The 19,924-nt window shown below is 26.7% G+C and overlaps 1 pseudogene; it reads right to left on the bottom strand.

The window, feature by feature from the left end:
* Positions 1–10,014: 10,014 nt before the first annotated feature.
* On the bottom strand, positions 10,015–10,392 carry LOC124825983 (fatty acid elongase 3-like pseudogene; annotated as a pseudogene).
* Between the last annotated feature and the right edge of the window lie 9,532 nt (positions 10,393–19,924).

Here is a 19,924-nt window from a genome sequence, read left to right as displayed (position 1 = left end):
CATTTTGAAACGACACTTTCCTACACCGTTTTGTTTCTGATACAGGAAGACCTTATTTAGTTCGTTACTACTATAGTTTTTATTTAATCTAACTCTATTATAAATTTAACTAGTCAGTTAAATAAATTATAATAATAAAAAATACATAAAGTTTTAATTATTATAATACAAATATATACATAAAATAATTATATTTATTGTTTTTTATTATATTATATTTATAATTATTTATTATAGAAGAATTAATTATGGGAATAAAAATAATAAAGAGGTACTTATTATAAAAACCAATTACACAATATAATCTCAATTAATTATCTTTTATTATATTTACACAAATAAAAAAGAAAATAACTTACAATGAACCTTTTTTTCATATATAAATAAATAGATAGATAAATAGATAAAGATAACGTCTATCAAAGAGTAGTTATAGAAAAATATCTAGTTGATGTTGTATATACTTTAAGTAAAAATAATAGTAATAATTAAATTGATGGTCATATAAAAAATAGGTATTCATTTTGAATAATTTTTTTTATAATTTTAAAATACAACTTTCAGTCAAATAAAAATAGTAAACATACTTCTCACTATATATTGTTATAGTTTTTTTTTCAATTTTAAATATATATAATTAAAAAATAAAATAGAAATATGAAAAAGATATAAAAAATAGACATATATATATATATATATATATATATATATATATATAAGTAAATAAACTTTAAATTATTTTTCATAAATATTTATAAAAGATAGTAAAATAAGTCAAAATCAAGTTGTGTTTATAAAAAGTGGTGGCTTTATTAGCTTGTTACAGTCATTCTCATATTTATTTTCTTAAGTAATTAAATATATTACAGAAAGTATTTTACTTTCATTTTGTAATTTTATAAATACTTACAGAAAAAGAAAAGTTATTTAAACATCATTATATTATAAATGATTTACAACCAGCCAATAAAATAGTATAGAGTGATTTTAGTATAATTTCCCTTTAAATATTCATTTCAATTAACATAAAAACAAAATGCATTTGATTTTTTTAAATTTTAATTTAGTATAAAATTTTAAATTAAATTAAATCAATATTTCAATTTATATTTCTTTTGTGGAATTTTTTAATATAGATGTTAAATTTTATAATAAATATAAAATGCAGATATATTTTTTATATAATTTTTATTATATTTATAATTTCAAAATTATAAATAATTTAATCGTGTAAATTATTTAATATGAATTTATTATCATACTTGGGAAAATATAAATATAGTGTATAAAATACAATAAAAAATAAATTTAAAAGGTATTATATATATATATATATATATATATATATTGATGGTTAATTTACTAAAATAATATAACATTGTATTTAAATATAATAATACACAATTTAGTTTAGAAATTATTTCAAGCCAAGTTAAAAAAATTGGTTAAGGAAAAATTATTTTCAACCAAAAGTAGAGGCAAAATACTAAATAGATAAAAAAATCAGAAAGGAATTGTAAAAAATTAGACCAGGACTCATTAGAGCCAATACATTTACCAAATAATCTACTGTATTATGTTGTAAAAAATAAAAGAATTATATTTGAAATAAATAACAAAGGAATTATGTTTGCAATTTTTTTTACAGTAATAATAATAATAATAATAAATCACTTATAATAAATAGTAATAAATAATTTTATTTAATTTATTTATTCAATATAAATATTTTTATTTCCATTATTTTTCTCACCTTATAGTACTCATAATAGGATATTGATATGTTAAGTTTAACTTAAAGTTATTTAATTCCTCCTAAACTAAGTACTAAAGACCCAAATTTTATACTGTTTAAAAAATGATTGTAAAGAAGTAACCAAATTAGATTGTATGGTTTGATACACTCGCTTTACTCCTTTTTTTTCAAAAAAAAACAACAACTTGTTTTTCATTCAAGAATTATAAGATTATTAATTTCAATCTTGAAGTAAAAGGTTTTTTCAATAATGTTTCCAATTTCATATCAAACGGACTTTTTCAAACCATTTTCATTTGTTGAAACTAGCTTGTTGTGTTCTATCTTTTAGAAAATAAATAACCGAATATCATAAATTAATTTGAATTTTCAATCTAGCCTGTTAATACATATATTCTACAATAACATTTGCAGTAGTATTATTTATTAATAAAATATTGTTTTTTTTAAATAAGATAGAGTAGTTATGCAAATATTAAGGGATCAACTATGGGCTTTACAGTTGGGCTGGGCTAATGCAAGTTCTGTACTGAGACTCAATGTCATGAGATCCAGTTCATACATGTGATGTAACATTAAATAACAAATTTAATTAACCTTCCAGCTACTAAAGGAGTTATTTAAAATTCAAGGTATGGAGAATCATTTTACTTATTTTTCAATGTAAAAAACAAAAAGAGTAAAAAATATATGCTTGTTTTTCATAATTATCTAACAAATTATAATTTAATATATACAAATTATTAATACTAATAAAAATGCATGTGTGTATGTTTATTATTTTATAATAACAAAATTAATAAAATTACTATTATAAAACTGAATATCAATAATTTTATAATTTCATTTTAAATAATTTTTATTTATTCTGTAGATAATTTTAAAAAAAGAGATTAAATTTTTTAAAAATATTTAAAAGATTTTTCAATAAAAGTGATTAAAATTATTTAAAAGTGGTTTAGGGTTGCTGACTTTGTCCAATAAAAGAAATTGAAGAGGGTTTTACAATCGACCTAGTCCTACTGTTTATCATACTTTTACTCAAACAAAAGTTTTTCACTCTAAGTAAAAGATTTTCTTTTTCAAACAAAAATAAAATTAGCAATAATCTTGTTTTCGACTTATTTTTGCTTAAACAAAAATAATACTACAATTTAATCAAGCTTTAGCTGTCGTTCAAACACAAATACTTTCACTCAAATTAACATATTTTTCACTCAAGTTAAAATACTTTAGGTCAAACTAAAAAACAATTTCTCATACACAAATACACACACATACATATATATATATATATATATATATATATATATATATATATATATATATATATATATATATATATATATATATATACACATATGAATGAATGATAGTTATCTAAAAGCTAAAGTTTATATATAAATTTTCTTCTTAACTTTTCATTAGGATGATAATATGTTAGGCACGAGACTAAGCATATATGTGTTGAAAGGAAAGCTTTTCAAACCAAATAACTCAAATACATTGTAAAAATAAGTTAAATTTTACGTGAAACAAGTTTATAATTCTTTAAATGTTGATATGTGCTAAGTGTTAAAATTATAAAAAACTGGGTTTCACTTACATTTTTAATCAATTAAGAAAATCAATTAATCAAATAAATTTGTGTACAAATTTTAATCGATTGAAAAATAATATAATTGATTAAAATGGTCTTATGTACACCAAGTGCATTGCTTTTTGTTTTAATCGTGTGTGTGTGCGTGTGTGTGCGTGGGTGTGTGTGTGCGTGGGTGTGTGTGTGCGTGGGTGTGTGTGCGTACGTGGGTGTGTGCGTGCGTGTGTGTGTGCGTGTGTGTGTGTGTGTGCGTGTGTGTGTGTGCGTGTGTGTGTGTGTGTGCGCGTGTGTGTGTGTTGTGTGTGTGTGTGCGTGTGTGTGTGCGTGCGTGTGTGTGTCTGTGTGTGTGTGTGTGTGTGTCTGTGTGTGTGTGTGTCTGTGTGTGTCTGTGTCTGTGTGTGTGTGTGTGTGTGTGTGTGTGTGTGTGTCTGTGTGTGTGTGTCTGTGTGTGTCTGTGTCTGTGTGTGTGTGTGTGTGTGTGTCTGTGTGTGTGTGTCTGTGTGTCTGTGTGTGTGTGTCTGTGTGTTTGTGTGTCTGTGTGTGTGTGTGTGTGTGTGTGTGTCTGTGTGTGTGTCTGTGCGTGTGTGTGTGTCTGTGTGTGTGTGTGTCTGTGTGTGTGTGTGTGTGTGTGTGTGTTTGTGTGTGTGTGTTTGTGTGTGTCTGTGTGTGTCTGTGTGTGTGTGTGTGTGTGTGTGTGTGTGTGTGTGTGTCTGTGTGTGTGTGTGTGTCTGTGTGTCTATGTCTGTCTGTGTGTCTGTGTGTGCGTGTGTGTCTGTGTGTGTGTGTCTGTCTGTGTGTCTGTGTGTCTGTGTGTGTGTGTATGTGTGTGTGTGTGTGTGTGTCTGTGTCTGTGTCTGTGTCTGGGTGTCTGTGTCTGTGTGTCTGTGTCTGTGTGTGTCTCTGTGTGTGTGTGTGTGTGTGTTTGTGTGTGTGTCTGTGTGTTTGTGTCTGTGTGTGTGTGTCTGTGTGTGTCTGTCTGTGTGTGTCTGTCTGTGTGTCTGTGTCTGTGTTTGTGTGTGTGTGTGTGTGTGTCTGTCTGCCTGTCTCTGTGTGTGTGTGTGTGTGTGTGATTGTGTTTGTGTGTTTGTGTGTCTGTGTCTGTGTCTCTGTGTATGTGTGTGTGTGTGTGTGTGTCTGTGTCTGTGTCTATGTGTGTGTGTGTTTGTGTGTCTGTGTGTGTCTGTGTGTGTCTGTCTGTGTGTGTGTTTGTGTGTGTGTCTGTGTGTGTGTGTGTGTGTGTGTGTGTGTGTGTTTGTGTCTGTGTTGTGTGTGTGTTTCTGTGTGTGTGTCTCTGTGTGTGTTGTGTGTGTGTGTCTGTGTGTGTGTGTGTGTCTGTCTGTGTCTGTCTGTCTGTGTGTCTGTGTCTAGGTTTGTGTCTATGTGTGTCAGTCAGTCTGTGTGTGTGTGTGTGTCTGTGTGTGTCTGTCTGTGTGTCTGTGTTTGTGTCTGTGTTTGTGTGTGTGTGTGTGTGTCTGTCTGTGTCTGTGTCTATGTGTGTGCGTGTTTGTGTGTCGGTGTCTGTGTGTGTATGTGTGTGTCTGTCTGTGTGTGTTTGTGTGTCAGTGTCTGTGTGTTCTAATTCTTTTTATAGGTACAAAAAACATTTTGAAATGTGATTAAACTGAAACAAGAATAGGATTTGGAGTTGTCTTGGATTTGTCTTGGATTTGTCTTGGAGACATCAACCATTGTTTAAAGAAATTCAACGTTTGTAAGGGTCCAATGGAAAAAGAAAGATCAACTAAGGATATGCGTTATCTCTCTTTGTAAAATCTACACTTGTGATGTACCGTGTATTATTTGTATTAGTTTAGTTTTAACTGTTTAGGCAAAACTCTTAAAGAGTGTGTGTAACCTCTTATTTAGGTTGGTGTTTTTGTTGTTCTTGAGAGAAGTTAGAGTACATTGACTTTATTTTCTATTATGTGATTCTTCATATCAAAGTGAGTGAATTCCCTTCAACTAAAGTTGTTGGAGGATGATTAGATGTATACTCATTTACACTTTGTTCACTTGAATGGATTTGGGAGAGAGTGATTGAATGGATTTGAGATGATTTGAAGATAAATTTTGTTGTTTATTTGAGTGGATTTGGAAGTAAATTTTTTTAATCTGTCACATCAATCAAATCCTACACTAATTCTAACAAACTTTACTTCCAAATTCACTCCCACTTACCTCCAAATTCACTCAAATAAACAATAACAAAATTTATCTTCAAATTCTCTAAAATTCATTCAATCAGTCTTCCCAAATCTATTCAAGTGAACAAAGCCTTAGAGTCAAACTCCTATAAATCTTATGATGTTCTTTTGATTTATTCGTGTCAATTGTTTTGAAAGTTAAAAATATTTTGAAAACATGATAAAAATTGTTAAAGAAAATTAAAAATTGTTTTCAAATCAATTCACTATTTGATATATATTATCTTTCAATTTAACAATATGAAAATATAATATATATAAATTGAAAGATAACATATATACTATACCTTTTTAAGTAACTCAAATAAATAAATAATTGTTATAAAATTTTTTAATAATGAATATACCTTTTTTAATGATTGTTATAAAATATTTTGAAAACATGATAAAATTTATTTCGGAAAATATTATAAGTCTACGAGTTAAACTTATAGAAGTAAATATAAATATTATTTTTTATTTTTTTCATTATATTAAACTCATTATAAAATATATAACTAATTTATCGCCGTAAGAATAAATTTTTATTTAAAGATAAAGGATAAATAGATAAAGAATATATATATATATATATATATATATATATATATATATATATATATATATATATATATATATATATATATATATATGTATGTAATAATCCTGATTATGCATAATAATAATAAAATATATAATTAAACATTTTATTTGTGTATGATTCTTTTTAAAACTTCGTACCAGCTTTTATATATAGTTAAATTGACATGTTAAATATGATCCACATTAAGCCACGTTAAGTATAAGATGACGCTGTGTTAAACATTTTTTTATGGACAAGGTCGTATCAAACAATACATAGACAAATTAGACTTTTTGTCACACATCATATAAAAAAAAATCCTTATAAAACCTAACTTATTTTTTAATTGTGTTGTATGTCCTAAGTTAGTTTATTATAGTTTGGATAGTTTATAATGTGTTTTAGGTAGTAAAGGCACCAAACTTAATGTTATCTTCAACTACTGTCCCGTTGAGCATGACAATCCAAACGATATCGTATTGGGTAGAAATTTGAAAATGAATAGTAGAAGGGAACATCTTAGTCAAACGCATGAACCAATTGGTGTTTGTACGCAATGTATTGAATAATATTTATGACAGAGTAGTCAATATTAAGCACGTTTTACACAACAAAAATTATTTTCATTCCTAACAAAACAAGTCGGCAGAGAATAATACACTTCAAGCCTTTAGACCTTGGCAAGCAAGTGGGAAAATTAAATATACACGTGTCATCTTTATTTTCTCCACCCATTCTACCAACTACACGTGAAAATGTAGGTTTTTTGTTGGATTCGATCAAAATATTAATTTTACGATAACTTAAGCTACCAAGTATCTGTGATCAATTCCAAACTATATCATATCTACATTATATACTTATTAAATGAGTTAATTATCTTATTTTATAAGTCTCGCCGCCATATAAACTTTAAACATTATTAAACAAAATGTTACCATGTGATTATTTAACAACATAACGTTCCGTAGTCCTATAAACTTATTCATATTTTAAATATTTTTTTATTAATATCTCTCTCGTTCACAACATTTTTGCAAGTTGATTGCATTCTTTGTATCCACACTTTTAAAATCTAATCAATTGTTGAAGTGCTCAAAATACTAGTGGTTTCATCATTTAATCCGTATCGAATCGATATTCATAAAATTATTTTAATTAAAAATACACAAATAATATTAATTTTTTTTAAGAAAAGTTTAGCAATGTAATTTTTTTATTTTCTTAACCAGAATTTCAGTGATTTGATTAGGTTATTTTTTTTGGAACAATTTTACTGGTTCGATACGGATTCCACCAATTTGAGATCAATTTTATGTATGATCAATTTTTCTTCAGAATAGAATCGAAGGACCGATTCTCGGACGAACTGAAATAATTATGAGAATCATAATTTATACCGACAACAATGCTTTATATAATAACAACTTCCCGCTGTATTAATTTATGATAAATGATGTTAAAGAACATTCATTATTTATAAGTATAGACATTGAATATAAGTTTCTAAATAATAATTTAAGGGTGTTATGTTTTCGGTAGGTTTCTATTTTCGTCTAGAATCTCAAATAGGTCAATGTACTTTCTTTTTCGACGTCTCAATGAAATCCTTATTTTGTGAAAATTTCATCAATTAAATCCTTACTGTTAAATTGGACCTAACGACATTAACATATATTTGACGTGGTACGGTGAACTATATTTTTAATTGACGTGGCTGAATGATGTGAATTTAGATTATTTTAAAATTAAAAAAATCAGAACCTCAGTCGCCACCCACCCTAGAGCTTCTTCTTTCACATGTTAGGCTTCTCTCCTAAAGTTCCACCGACCACTTCTCCCTCTCCACCGATTATGCCATTCATCTTTCATCTTTACATCGGAGCCATAATTTGAAACTTGGATTGGAGAGTTGATACTCCTTTGGGGAATATATTCTATTGACATATCTGAATTTTAAAAATTTATCTTATCCGGAATTTTGGTTGCAGTTTACAAAGCAAACAGAGAGCATCTTTTGGAAAGCGATGGTCATCCCGTTTGCGGAACCGTCTAGATGATCCGATTTTTTTGAATCTTTTTCATCGAATGGGATCGAAATGTTCCAGAGGAGTTTGTTTGTTTGGGCTTGGCTTTGCTTTGCCTGGGTATGATGATGTGGGACACCTCTCTATTTTTCTTTTTTAAAACAAACTCCAGTTTTTGGATTTTTCTTATATTTTTTCTTTGCTCCTTTTCTTTTGTCTTCTTTTCCTTTTTTTTTTCAATGCCTTCTTCTATTATCTAACGAGCTTTGACCCAAACAAACAAAAGTACAGTGCGATTAATTGAAAAGGTTGGATTGATGATTGATGATGATGATTACGGAGCATCTATTCTATTCCGTTTGAACACTGTGCAGAGAAATTTTATGACAGTCTTTTGCTTTTCCCTGATACATCTCCAACCCACCCAAACCTCACTCATTATACAGAGCACCAAAACCTCACGCGTCAAATAGAACCCTAAATCCCCAAATTGATATCCCAATTTGTGAAATTGATTGAACTTTGCACGAACCCTAATGTCAGAACCAACTTCTCCCACCAATCCTTACGCTTCCAATCGAACAACAACGATTTTTTTTTCACACGAACCCTAATATGAAGCCCCAATCTTCTTCCCCAAATCTGATTTCGAATTGGCACTCGAAAGAGAGAGGGGCTGCTGCACTTAGTTTACATCCTTTTTACCACTTTGCCCTTATTTATATTTTATTTCCCCTCGTTGCAGTCCATTTATTAATTCACAAATTCAAAAAATACACTTCACACACATTTTTAATGCCACGTCATTTAAAAACACACTGTCAGCATGCCACGTAACACCCTCCTTATGTCTTCTCAATTTGACGGAAATCTTTTATTTGATTCAATTTTACAAAAATAAGGACTCAATTGAGACGCGGTAAAAGAAAGTGACCTATTTAAGATTATGGACGAAAATAGGGACCTACCAAAACATTAAACCTAATTTAAGATAAATATAACTATAAACTTTAATATTAATTATATTCATGTTTATATTAAAATTTTCAATAATAATTTGTTATCGCAAACAAAATTTATTGAAATAAAATAAAAAAAATTATTTGTATTCATTAATATAAAAAACATTTAGTATTTTTATAGGTTTAATGTCTCGGTAGGTCCCTATTTTTGACGTGAATCTCAAATAGGTCCTTTTTCTTTTCGGCGTCTCAATTGGGTCCTTTTTTGTGTAAAATTGCAGCAATTAGGGGTCTGCCGTCAAATTCAACAAACGGCCGTTTAAATTTGGCCTACGTGGTATGGTGAGTGTATTCATTATCTGACGTGGCATAGTTTGAGCTTAATACGTGGCAGAACCAAGAGTGACGTGGCATGTTGAGACCTTCTGTGGTTCATCTTCTTCTCCTTCTCCCCCTCTCTCTGCAATACCCCGCTTCTCTGAATCTCTTTTTGTTAATCATCTGTCTTTCAAACTAAGATTTTTGGGTTTGTCTTTTAACCCACCAAGAAACGAGATCCAGGTTTTCACAACACACTTCAGATCACTATCATCATGCTCTTTACTGTTTCTGCTTCATCATGCTAGATGCTACTTCTCCTGCCCATAAACTCTTCTTCTAACAAAAGGGGTGGTGGGGTTTTCACTTTTCATCATTAAAAGTATAAATTACTATCCAAAAGCTACTGTTGAGTGCAAAAGTTTAAATTATGCTTCAAAGGTTTCGATTTTTCACTCATTATTGTCTTCTGTTCTTGATTGACCGCTGCAGTCTCTTCAGGGCCCTATGTAGATATGTTGTCTGGGAATCCTCTTTTACCCCATAACTACAGTGAAACTGTTGGAGGACAAAATGAGTTGAAGTTCATGACATCCATGAGGGGCGGGTTCCCAGAGGAAAGCAGAGGAGCCACTCCAGTGGGGTTTTGGACCGCTGCCAGAACCACCGGGTGTCACGGATCTCGGCGGCGGTAGATATTAAGATTCCGGCGAAGATGGTGACGGAGGTGAGGGACATGGAGAGGCTGTGAAGTGCCGCAAGGGGGCCGATGGGGATGGGACGGTGGCGGCGGAAAAGAACAAGCGAGAGGTGGAGCAAGAGCGAGAGGATGAGGTAGGTGGCGATGGAATAGAAGAGGAAGGACCACGTGGCGCCCCATGATTGGGCATGGCTCCACCGGAACCCCACGATGGAGGGGTGCTCCGAGAGATAGTAGATTAGTGGCGGTGGCGCCTTGGGCATCGTGAAGAGTGCTTTCACATTTCGTCTTTCTGTCTGGTTGGAACTTGGAAAAGGCTGAACTCTAAAACTGAAGAGTGAAAAATCAATTCAAGTGTAGGGACTTGGTGGACATTAAAATGTGATGGAAAGTGGGGTGTTGCAGAGAGAGGGGGAGAAGGAGAAGAAGATGAACCACAGAAGGCCTCAACATGCCACGTCACTCTTGGTTCTGCCACGTATTAAGCTCAAACTATGCCACGTCAGATAATGAATACACTCACCATACCACGTAGGCCAAATTTAAACGGCCGTTTGTTGAATTTGACGGCAGACCCCTAATTGCTGCAATTTTACACAAAAAAGGACCCAATTGAGACGCCGAAAAGAAAAAGGACCTATTTGAGATTCACGCCAAAAATAGGGACCTACCGAGACATTAAACCATTTTTATACAAGTAAAATATGAAAAAGAAGGCCCTAGATAGTTTTGAAACATACCTTTCGTACTTCTTATTAATTCCATTATCAAAATTAGGCATGAAATTAATTTCTATATACTTATTTATTGAAAACATAGATTAAATAATATTTGTAACTGAAATAACCTGCTGCTTTTAGAGTTATAGTTTATTAGGATATTCAAGCTCATAGTTATAGTTTAACTATGAAACGAAGAAAGCAATATTTATTTTTCTCCAACAACACCCTTACCTATATTCACAACCACTCTAACGTTTTATATAGATATTTTAATAAGATGAAAGTTCTGCGGTCTCATATTACAGTTAATTACAATAGATATATACACATGATTTTAAATTATGTTATTTCTAGGTTAAATAATTTAGTTAACTTTAATTTGTGTATATTTCTGTGAAAAAAAAACTAATTTTAAAAATGTTGAAAAATAAGTTATTACTCAATGATTTTAAATATAAAAGTTATTTTAGTTTAAGTACGAGTTAACGTGTTGTATATGTGTACACAAGTAAGTTAAACAATAAATAGATTATAAACAAGGAGTTTGCTACCGAAATAACTTCTTAAAATATATACTAAATTTTAGTAGATAAAAGTACTTCCATATAATTGTAAAGTTTTATGATTAAAACATTTCTGATGTTTTATTTATTTTAAATTAAAAATAAAAATTATTAAAATATTTATGTGGTTAAACTATGTTTTTTTTATGAATAACGTATTTTTATAGCTAAAATTTAGTATATTTTAAGAAATTACATAAATTAATAAATCACTATAAATAATTATATAATAAATTTATGTAATTATTATAGAGAGCGAATCGGTAACTATAACTAAGAATTAATATAGAAAGTGAATCAGTAACCAATTTATAATAAGTTACACACCTTTTCTATCTTGGATCCATAATCTATATAATAAGTTACACAATAATAAAACTGTAATAAATAAAGCAAATTTTTATATATTAGTTGAATCCAAAACTGAAATAAAGAGTGATACAGTAACTGAAACTATAATAATTCATATATCTAGTAGACCTAAAACTGGTATAAAATTTTTCTGTACCAATTGATCACTTATAATATTTAATTCTTCTTTCCGACTTTTACACCTCACTTAAGTGTCTTATCTTTTACCTTATTTCACACTCTATTGAGTTTGCCTTCTCCATTTGCCACATTCATTCTCCTTATCTTCTCATTGCAAATTCCTTCTCATTCTCATCGTTGTTCGTGTTCGTCACTCATGCAATTACGAAAATGTTTGAACGTTCACGAGAATTATTTTCTGAACGTCATTCACGAAGGTTTTTAAACATCTTAACATCAATTATACATACATACATATATATATATATATATATATATATATATATATATATATATATATATAAATTCATCTTTCTCTTTAAAAAATTACATATATATATATATATATATATATATAATATTTTTAATTATTATTTACATTTTATTTATTTAGACTCACATTAAAAAAAACATTTTTAGTCCTTTTACCACATTTTAAGAATTACAATATTATTTTTTTAGTTGTTTTAAAGACCAAAACTGTGACAATGAAATGATGATTGCCAATTTGAAAGGCCATATTTATATAAATAAAAACATATTCGAATTACTGTCGACATATATGAAGTGATGTATTCAAACTATCCAAATCAAAACCTTTTAGTGGAAGAAAAATTGTGAGTAGTTTTACATGTGCAATATTGTGAAATTGAGGAAAGTATTTGAGTTAGGTGTTATATTTTTGTCCAAATTGTAAAAAAAAGAAAAGAAAGGCAGGTGAGGTAATTGAGTTTAAACATAATAATTAATGATGAAGATAATAAAAAAATATTTTTTAACAATTTCTTACAATCTTTTTACTATCGTTTATGTGATAGGTTATAATTACTCTGTTTCAAATCTACAACAAACAAAATAATTACATATAGTCTATTATTAAAATATTAAAAAAAATATTAATATATCATAATCTAAGATAATAATAAAGGAAGAGTAACGCCACAACAGATATGGACCACAGAGAGAAAACGGCCCCATCTGTGAGTAGTGTTTGAAAATAAAAAGGGCGTTGAATTTTCATTCTTTGTATAATCTGTCATGATGAGTGGTGAAGATAGTTTGTTCTTGTTTGAGTCCCACGACTTCTTTAGAAGAAAAATATTTGTCACGTGTTAAACATTTAAACCCTACAACCAGACCAAATGTCAAAGATTATCTTAAACATGTCCTATCTTTGCACAACAGATGAGTAGTTGAACATAGTTATATTCATTATGGGATGGAAAGTCAAAACCTTTAATACAGCACTTCATTTTGAAATAAATTTTCTCGGAAAAAGACTTCCATATATATTTTTTTATAAGACTTCAATTGAGTTACCAAATGTCTAAGTTACAACTACGATACACATTTATTTATTCTTATAATGAAATTAATATTGAGTTAGAAAATAAAAAAGAATTATATAAAAATTATAAATATTAAAAAACATACTGATAATCAAATATATGTTTTATAAACAATTTGATACCTTAAACATAATTATATAAAGAAAAAATGTATAATTAAATAAGAAGTATCTTAGAGATATATAAAACTTTGACCTAATTTTTTTCAAATGATATAATTAAATTATTTATTCGATTAGATACTTAAAATTGAAATAGTCAAATATTTTTACATGAAAAAAATAATAAATAAAAATACTAAAAATGAATAAAAATAATTAAATATGTTATCTAAAAACTATTTAATTTATTAAAATTGATACTATATTATTTGAATATAATTACTAGAAAAAAAATGTATAATCAAAATTATGATAAAAAAAACGTAAGTTGGAGATGCGAGTGAATTTTATAATTATTAAAAAAATGTGTAGAAAAAAAAGTTGCAAATTATATATATATATATATATATATATATATATATATATATATATATATATATATATATATGAGTTTACTAATGTAACTTATTAAAGTGTACCAAATTTTAATTGAAAAAAATACTTTCATATATTATGGATTCTAAATTTTAAAATTAAAAGTATTTGAATAATTTCTGACTTTTTTATTTTTTTATTTTAAATTAAAAATAAAAATTATGAAAATATTTGTATTTAAAGTATGTTTTTTTATGAATAGGAATTTTTTTTATCAAACTTAAATTTAGTATTACATAGTAAACTCTCTCTCTCTATATATATATAACCTAATAACTATGTATATTTTATTAATTTAAATGAAAATAAATATCTAATTAAACAAATAAAATATTACTCATACATGCCATGTCCCGTTAATATTACATCAAAACAATAACAATTTAAAAAAAATACCCACATAGACATCTATTTGTCATTCCTTCATCATTAATCCAAATTATGTTTAGGTTTACATATTTTTTAATTCTTTAAATTTGAAATACTTTTTGTTGCTAAATTTAAATTTAAACTTATTTTTTTAGCCTTTCTCATTAGTATGTCTTTAGAGATGTTGGTGTTCATACCTTTAGAAATTTCCAACATAAAAAATATGTTTTTCCAGCTGCATATTCCTAAAAAAATCATTAGTATTTGACAATCACGTCTCTTATAGGAAAATATTAGTATTAGTTTTGATGCAAAGTTGAAAAAATCAACGATCATTTCATCAATCGGAAACAAAAGTGTTTACACGAATTAATTGTTGGGTAGAAATTGTACACGTATATATTTTATCACATAATAAAAACATTTTTTTGTAGTCAAGATTAAAATCATCTTACTAAAAAATTACACCAACTATTTAAAAAAAAGTTTAATCACTTCAAATAAAAGTATGGATAAATGAAACACAACAGTTTTCAGAGATATTTGTAAGTATTAAAAAAATTATTTAAATAATTTATATTTTATTACATTTTTAACATTTCCTTTTTCGTGACTTTTCTAGATTCGAACGTTAATGAATAAAAAATATAAATTCTAATATGTATTTAAAAAAACATTAATTTAAACAAAAACAATTTTTATATGATAATAAGAAAAATATCATTTCTCCAACAAAATTTAAGGAGCTAACGTTTGTAGAAAAAGTTCATAAAAGAAAAGTCATAAAACTAGCTGAAAAAAAGTTGCATAAAGAGTCCATAAAAAAATTTGCAGTTTCCAATTGGTACTATTATGTAAGTTTTTTTATGCTTCAATGATAATATCGCATCATGAAAATTAGATTTAAAAAATAAAAAAAGGTTTTGTAATATGAAAGGACATTAAAATCATGAAATGGGTGTCAACAATAATTTAACAATGAAAGTTTATGTTTTAAAAATTTATGCCATCAAATAAAATTGTCTATTACGTAATAATATAATTTTAATGATTTTTTGAGGAGAAAAAAGCCATAAATTAAAGTTCTGTATGTTTTTTATAATATAAGATTGTTAGTATAATTGAAAATAAATAACTTTTAAGAGTAAATTCCATATAAAACAGTAATTTATTATAGACTAATTCTATGGGTAACTTTTTTAATGGGTAATTTCAGTTTTTTTAGTGTATTGATAGATATTTTATAATTAACCGTTTATATTTACACGCGTTTTTTAATTCTTATAATTTTATTTTATTTCATATAAGCAGTTCTTTAGTCTTTATATACTTTTTAAAACTACGTCAGAACAATATTTTTAAGTTTTAATCCTAGTATCATTCGTAAGTAATAACCTTGTTAACTTGTTAATGCAATGCTGTTATAAAAGCTGCTATGAATACTTAGATTGTTCCGCGTTAATAATTGGATTGTTTGTTAAATAATCAGATTTTTTTTAATGGTATTTAAACTTTCAAAATTTTTAAATTAGATGTTTCTGGCACTCATCATATTGAAGTTGCATGGCGACATTGTTTTTGTTTGTAACTTTTTTGTGACAGATTTTCATCACCAATTCCAATTTTTGTGTAAATATTTTTTTTAATTAACAAATTTTCTTAAAGTCAATAAAAGAGACTAATACATAAAAAACGCTTATATAAATACTAAAACATAAAATTTATAGGTATAGAAATTAGAACACATTTTTCAAATGTATAAACATCTGAAACTAAAAAAAAATTTCTTCATACTGGGCTAATATATACATACAGTTTCTATTTATATATATAAAAAAATTCTATAACCTAACATCAAAAGCATATGCACATATATAAAAACTAAATAAATAATTAAATCTTTATAAATTTATATTCAAAGGAGAAACAAACTAAATATATTATTAAGAGTAAATTACATTCCATTATTCTGAGTATAAATTTCAAACCAACTAAAACCAACAAAAAGAGAGGACACAAGGGTGGAAGAAGTAATTTGTAATTTAGAATGCTAAAGATAAGTTTCAAATTTCCATAAAGCTGCCGTAACTTTTACTTTTTAGAATTAGAATGGTATTTTTCAGAAAAATAAATAAATTATTTTTAAATTTTTCTTATGATAATACAAATTATGCGTTACATATTTTTATTTTAAACTATTTTATCACACACTTGAATTAAGTAAATCAAAATTCAACTCACATTTAACAAAATTAAAATTTTTCCAACTAACCCGATTCAAATTTTCACATCTCTAACATTCATTCAACGTAATTTTGATTGATTGTACAATAGTGTGATTGGCATTGAGAGTCTCATCTTTTGCAATATTTCTTCCTTACTGTGTTTTAATTACTAACATGTATGTAGCATTTCAAGTTTAAATTTGGTTGTACATTAAATTTCAATAAATCTGAATAAAAATAATATCCACCCCTACATATTTATTATTTTAAAATTTATCTTGATTTTTTATATAAAATATTTATAATCATAACTCATATACCAACTACACTTGATAAGATACATACATAAAATAAATAGTTTCATTAATATAACATATTCAACCCACTCTGATTAATATTTTATATTTTTATATTATATTATTATATTATAACTTTAATATCATATTAAAAAATAAATTTTAAATATAAGTGAATCCTACAAAATCTTTCAAATTGAATGAAAACTCATGTATTAATTGATAAAGTACTTACCGACACCCATTTAAGGAGTTTCCTTCATACCACTTTCGGTAAGACAGCACACTCAGCAAACTCTAATTAATAGTATGCCTTTATATCATATCATCCATCATCTATCCACCCACTTATATCTCTATTATTTAATTTTTCAATTTACTTCAAAATTGGATCAGATTTCAGGATTGGATGTTTGGTTGTAGAGTCATCGAAAGAGATAATTCAATTTGATCTGGCTTCGTTCTATACAGGGTGCTCATTTTATAAGTTAATTCAACCATATTTATTTATTAATAAATTGAAAAAATTTAAACTTGATTCAATTTATCACGAGTTGGTAGATTAAACGATTGGTTTATTGATTTATTTAATTATAATTTTTTTTAAAATAAAAAAATTATAATTTTTTTTAATTTAAATCTAAATAAATTGTCACGCTAAAATGATGTTAAACTTCAAAGAAAATTAAAAAAAAAATCATACAAAATAAATTTTTAATATTGATAATTTTTGTATCAGTTTATTTATAATATTAGAGTCTTGAATAGATAAATCTATAATATTTTTCTCTCTTAAAACATCTTATTTTTTATCACTATCTACAATATAATAAAAAAATACTAACTAATAATATTAAAACACAAAAATAATAAATAATTAAATTAAATTAAATGAATTGGTGAATTAACCAGACTCACCACAGATTCAACCCGATGAGCTGGTAACTAAGTGAACCAGTTTGAAAATTAGTCCGTATAAAAATATTATATTTTTCAAATCCAATCCAACTCAAATCCGAACTAGGTTGACTCTATTTTAAATCCATTTTAGCAGCAATATGGTTGTATCCTTCCACCTAGATATACTTAAGGAGTACCATGATTTGATTTTCCTTTAAGAGCTACTTGTCTTTGTTGATAAGGAGCTGCAGCAGTTTCCTAACTAATATTTGGCACTATAATCTGCATATTTACTTTTATTCAAAACTAAATATAAGAGAAAGTTAGAATTTCAATGTAATGAAAATCTGTAAAAGACATCAAAATTTTCTTACACTTTCCTTACACAATGATGCAAAGACTTACTTTATACATTATCTTTAGATTATACAACAATAAATAATAATTAGATATTTAAAAATATTTTTATCATAATATAATGAATAATTAAAATAAAAGTATTAAAGTAATTAATAAAAAAATATCAAATAAATATTTTCATTTTCTTTTTTATCTGCATAAAAAAACAGGACTTAAACCCTATTAACAATCTTTCAAGTCTCAAAACCATTTTTGTTATGTGTAAAACCTGTGCACTAAAACCTTAAAAAATCTATACTAAAAAGGATAATGATTGTGATAATAAGAACCACATTCATAATATTATAATAATGATAATGAGATATTAATAATGATATTAACTCTATGTAACTTATGTATTTTTTTTAAATTAAAAACCAAATTTCCATCTTTTGTTTTTGTGTTTTTAAAGAAATATAAAATGTTTTCATTCCAAGTTAAAACTATTTCAACTGGATATCAATTAACCAAACACATCCCATTAAAAAATTAGCATATTTTAAAGCTAAACAAAAAACAAAAAACAAAAACTCAAACTCGTCACCATCTCAAGCACACCTTCTTAATTTTTAGGTTTTAGTTTAATGCAATATATGATTTAATGAATGTGAATTATTATCTAAAACTGGTGGATTGTTAATTATTAAATCAACAACGCTAGCTAGAGTCATGTAAAATTTCTTTATATACTTATATTAAGTTCAAAAATGAAAGCAATAATGAAAAGTATATTGAGTGAAATTGGAACTTAAATTATATTTAGAGGATAAAATATTGAATTTACCTTAAATTTCCATTAAATGAGTTTTAAAAAAAGTAAATTTAACTTAACACAAGATTATATGAATATCATATAAACTTTGATCACACATTTGAACTTTAAACTTTTTTCAATAGTATTTAATAAAATACAACAAAACATGTGAACCAAATAGTTAAAAACACTACATCTAGGGCACATGGCATTAAGATGCATGAATCCATATTAATTTTGTATTTTTTTATATTTTTATTCTTTACCTATTTACCTCCTCTTTTATATTGTTTTTCTTTAATTTCTTATCACACTAATTGTCATTTTTTTTATATTTCAGTTTCAGTATCCCTTTAATCTTTGATTAGTGATTTTTATTTTCTCATTTTTTAGAATTTTAATCTTCACATTCTGGAGAATATGTAATTTTGATCTGATATTCAATTTTACATTAAAGTCTATATTTAATGTAGTAATTTAAGATAACATTGATAATAATTTTACTAATTAAAATATATTAAATAAACACATACATACGGACGACTGAACTAAAAATGTTGACCTTTGAAATATAAAAGCCAATATCACAAAAAGACATAAAAAAGTAAACACTACATATACAAGATGTGCCAGGTCAACATCAAGTCACATGAAAAAAATGTTTAATTCCCACATTTATATGGCATATAGCTTTATGCATATTGTGGTCTTTCAAACTTTGTGGCACATCTTGTACCGATCTAACACTATACGTTTTAATTATGAAAAGACTAATATTACAGATATTTTAAAAAAATATATAATTTGGTTTCCTTTTTCTACTATTCTTGTCACCCATTATTTTCTAATTTTATCATGTATTAATGGCTATACCAAAATTTGGTGTTTTGGGGTTAATGTACCTAAAACACAACCCATCATATCCGCTATCAATAACCTAACAGAATTAGGAAAAAAAAATCAAGGAAAATCAATGATTATATATATATATATATATATATATATATATATATATATATATATATATATATATATATATATATATATATATATATATATATATATATATATATTAAACAATTACCGCGACGCGAGTACGTGATCAACAAACAAAAACATATTTTAACTTGATTAAAAATTTCTTAATATAT

This window comes from Vigna umbellata, chromosome 5, assembly GCF_029865625.1.
Source record: "Vigna umbellata cultivar VRB3 chromosome 5, Vumbellata_1.0, whole genome shotgun sequence".
NCBI classification, from domain to species: Eukaryota; Viridiplantae; Streptophyta; class Magnoliopsida; order Fabales; family Fabaceae; genus Vigna; species Vigna umbellata.
Note: the sequence above shows the minus strand (reverse complement) of the source record. Positions and strands in the feature narration are given on the sequence as shown.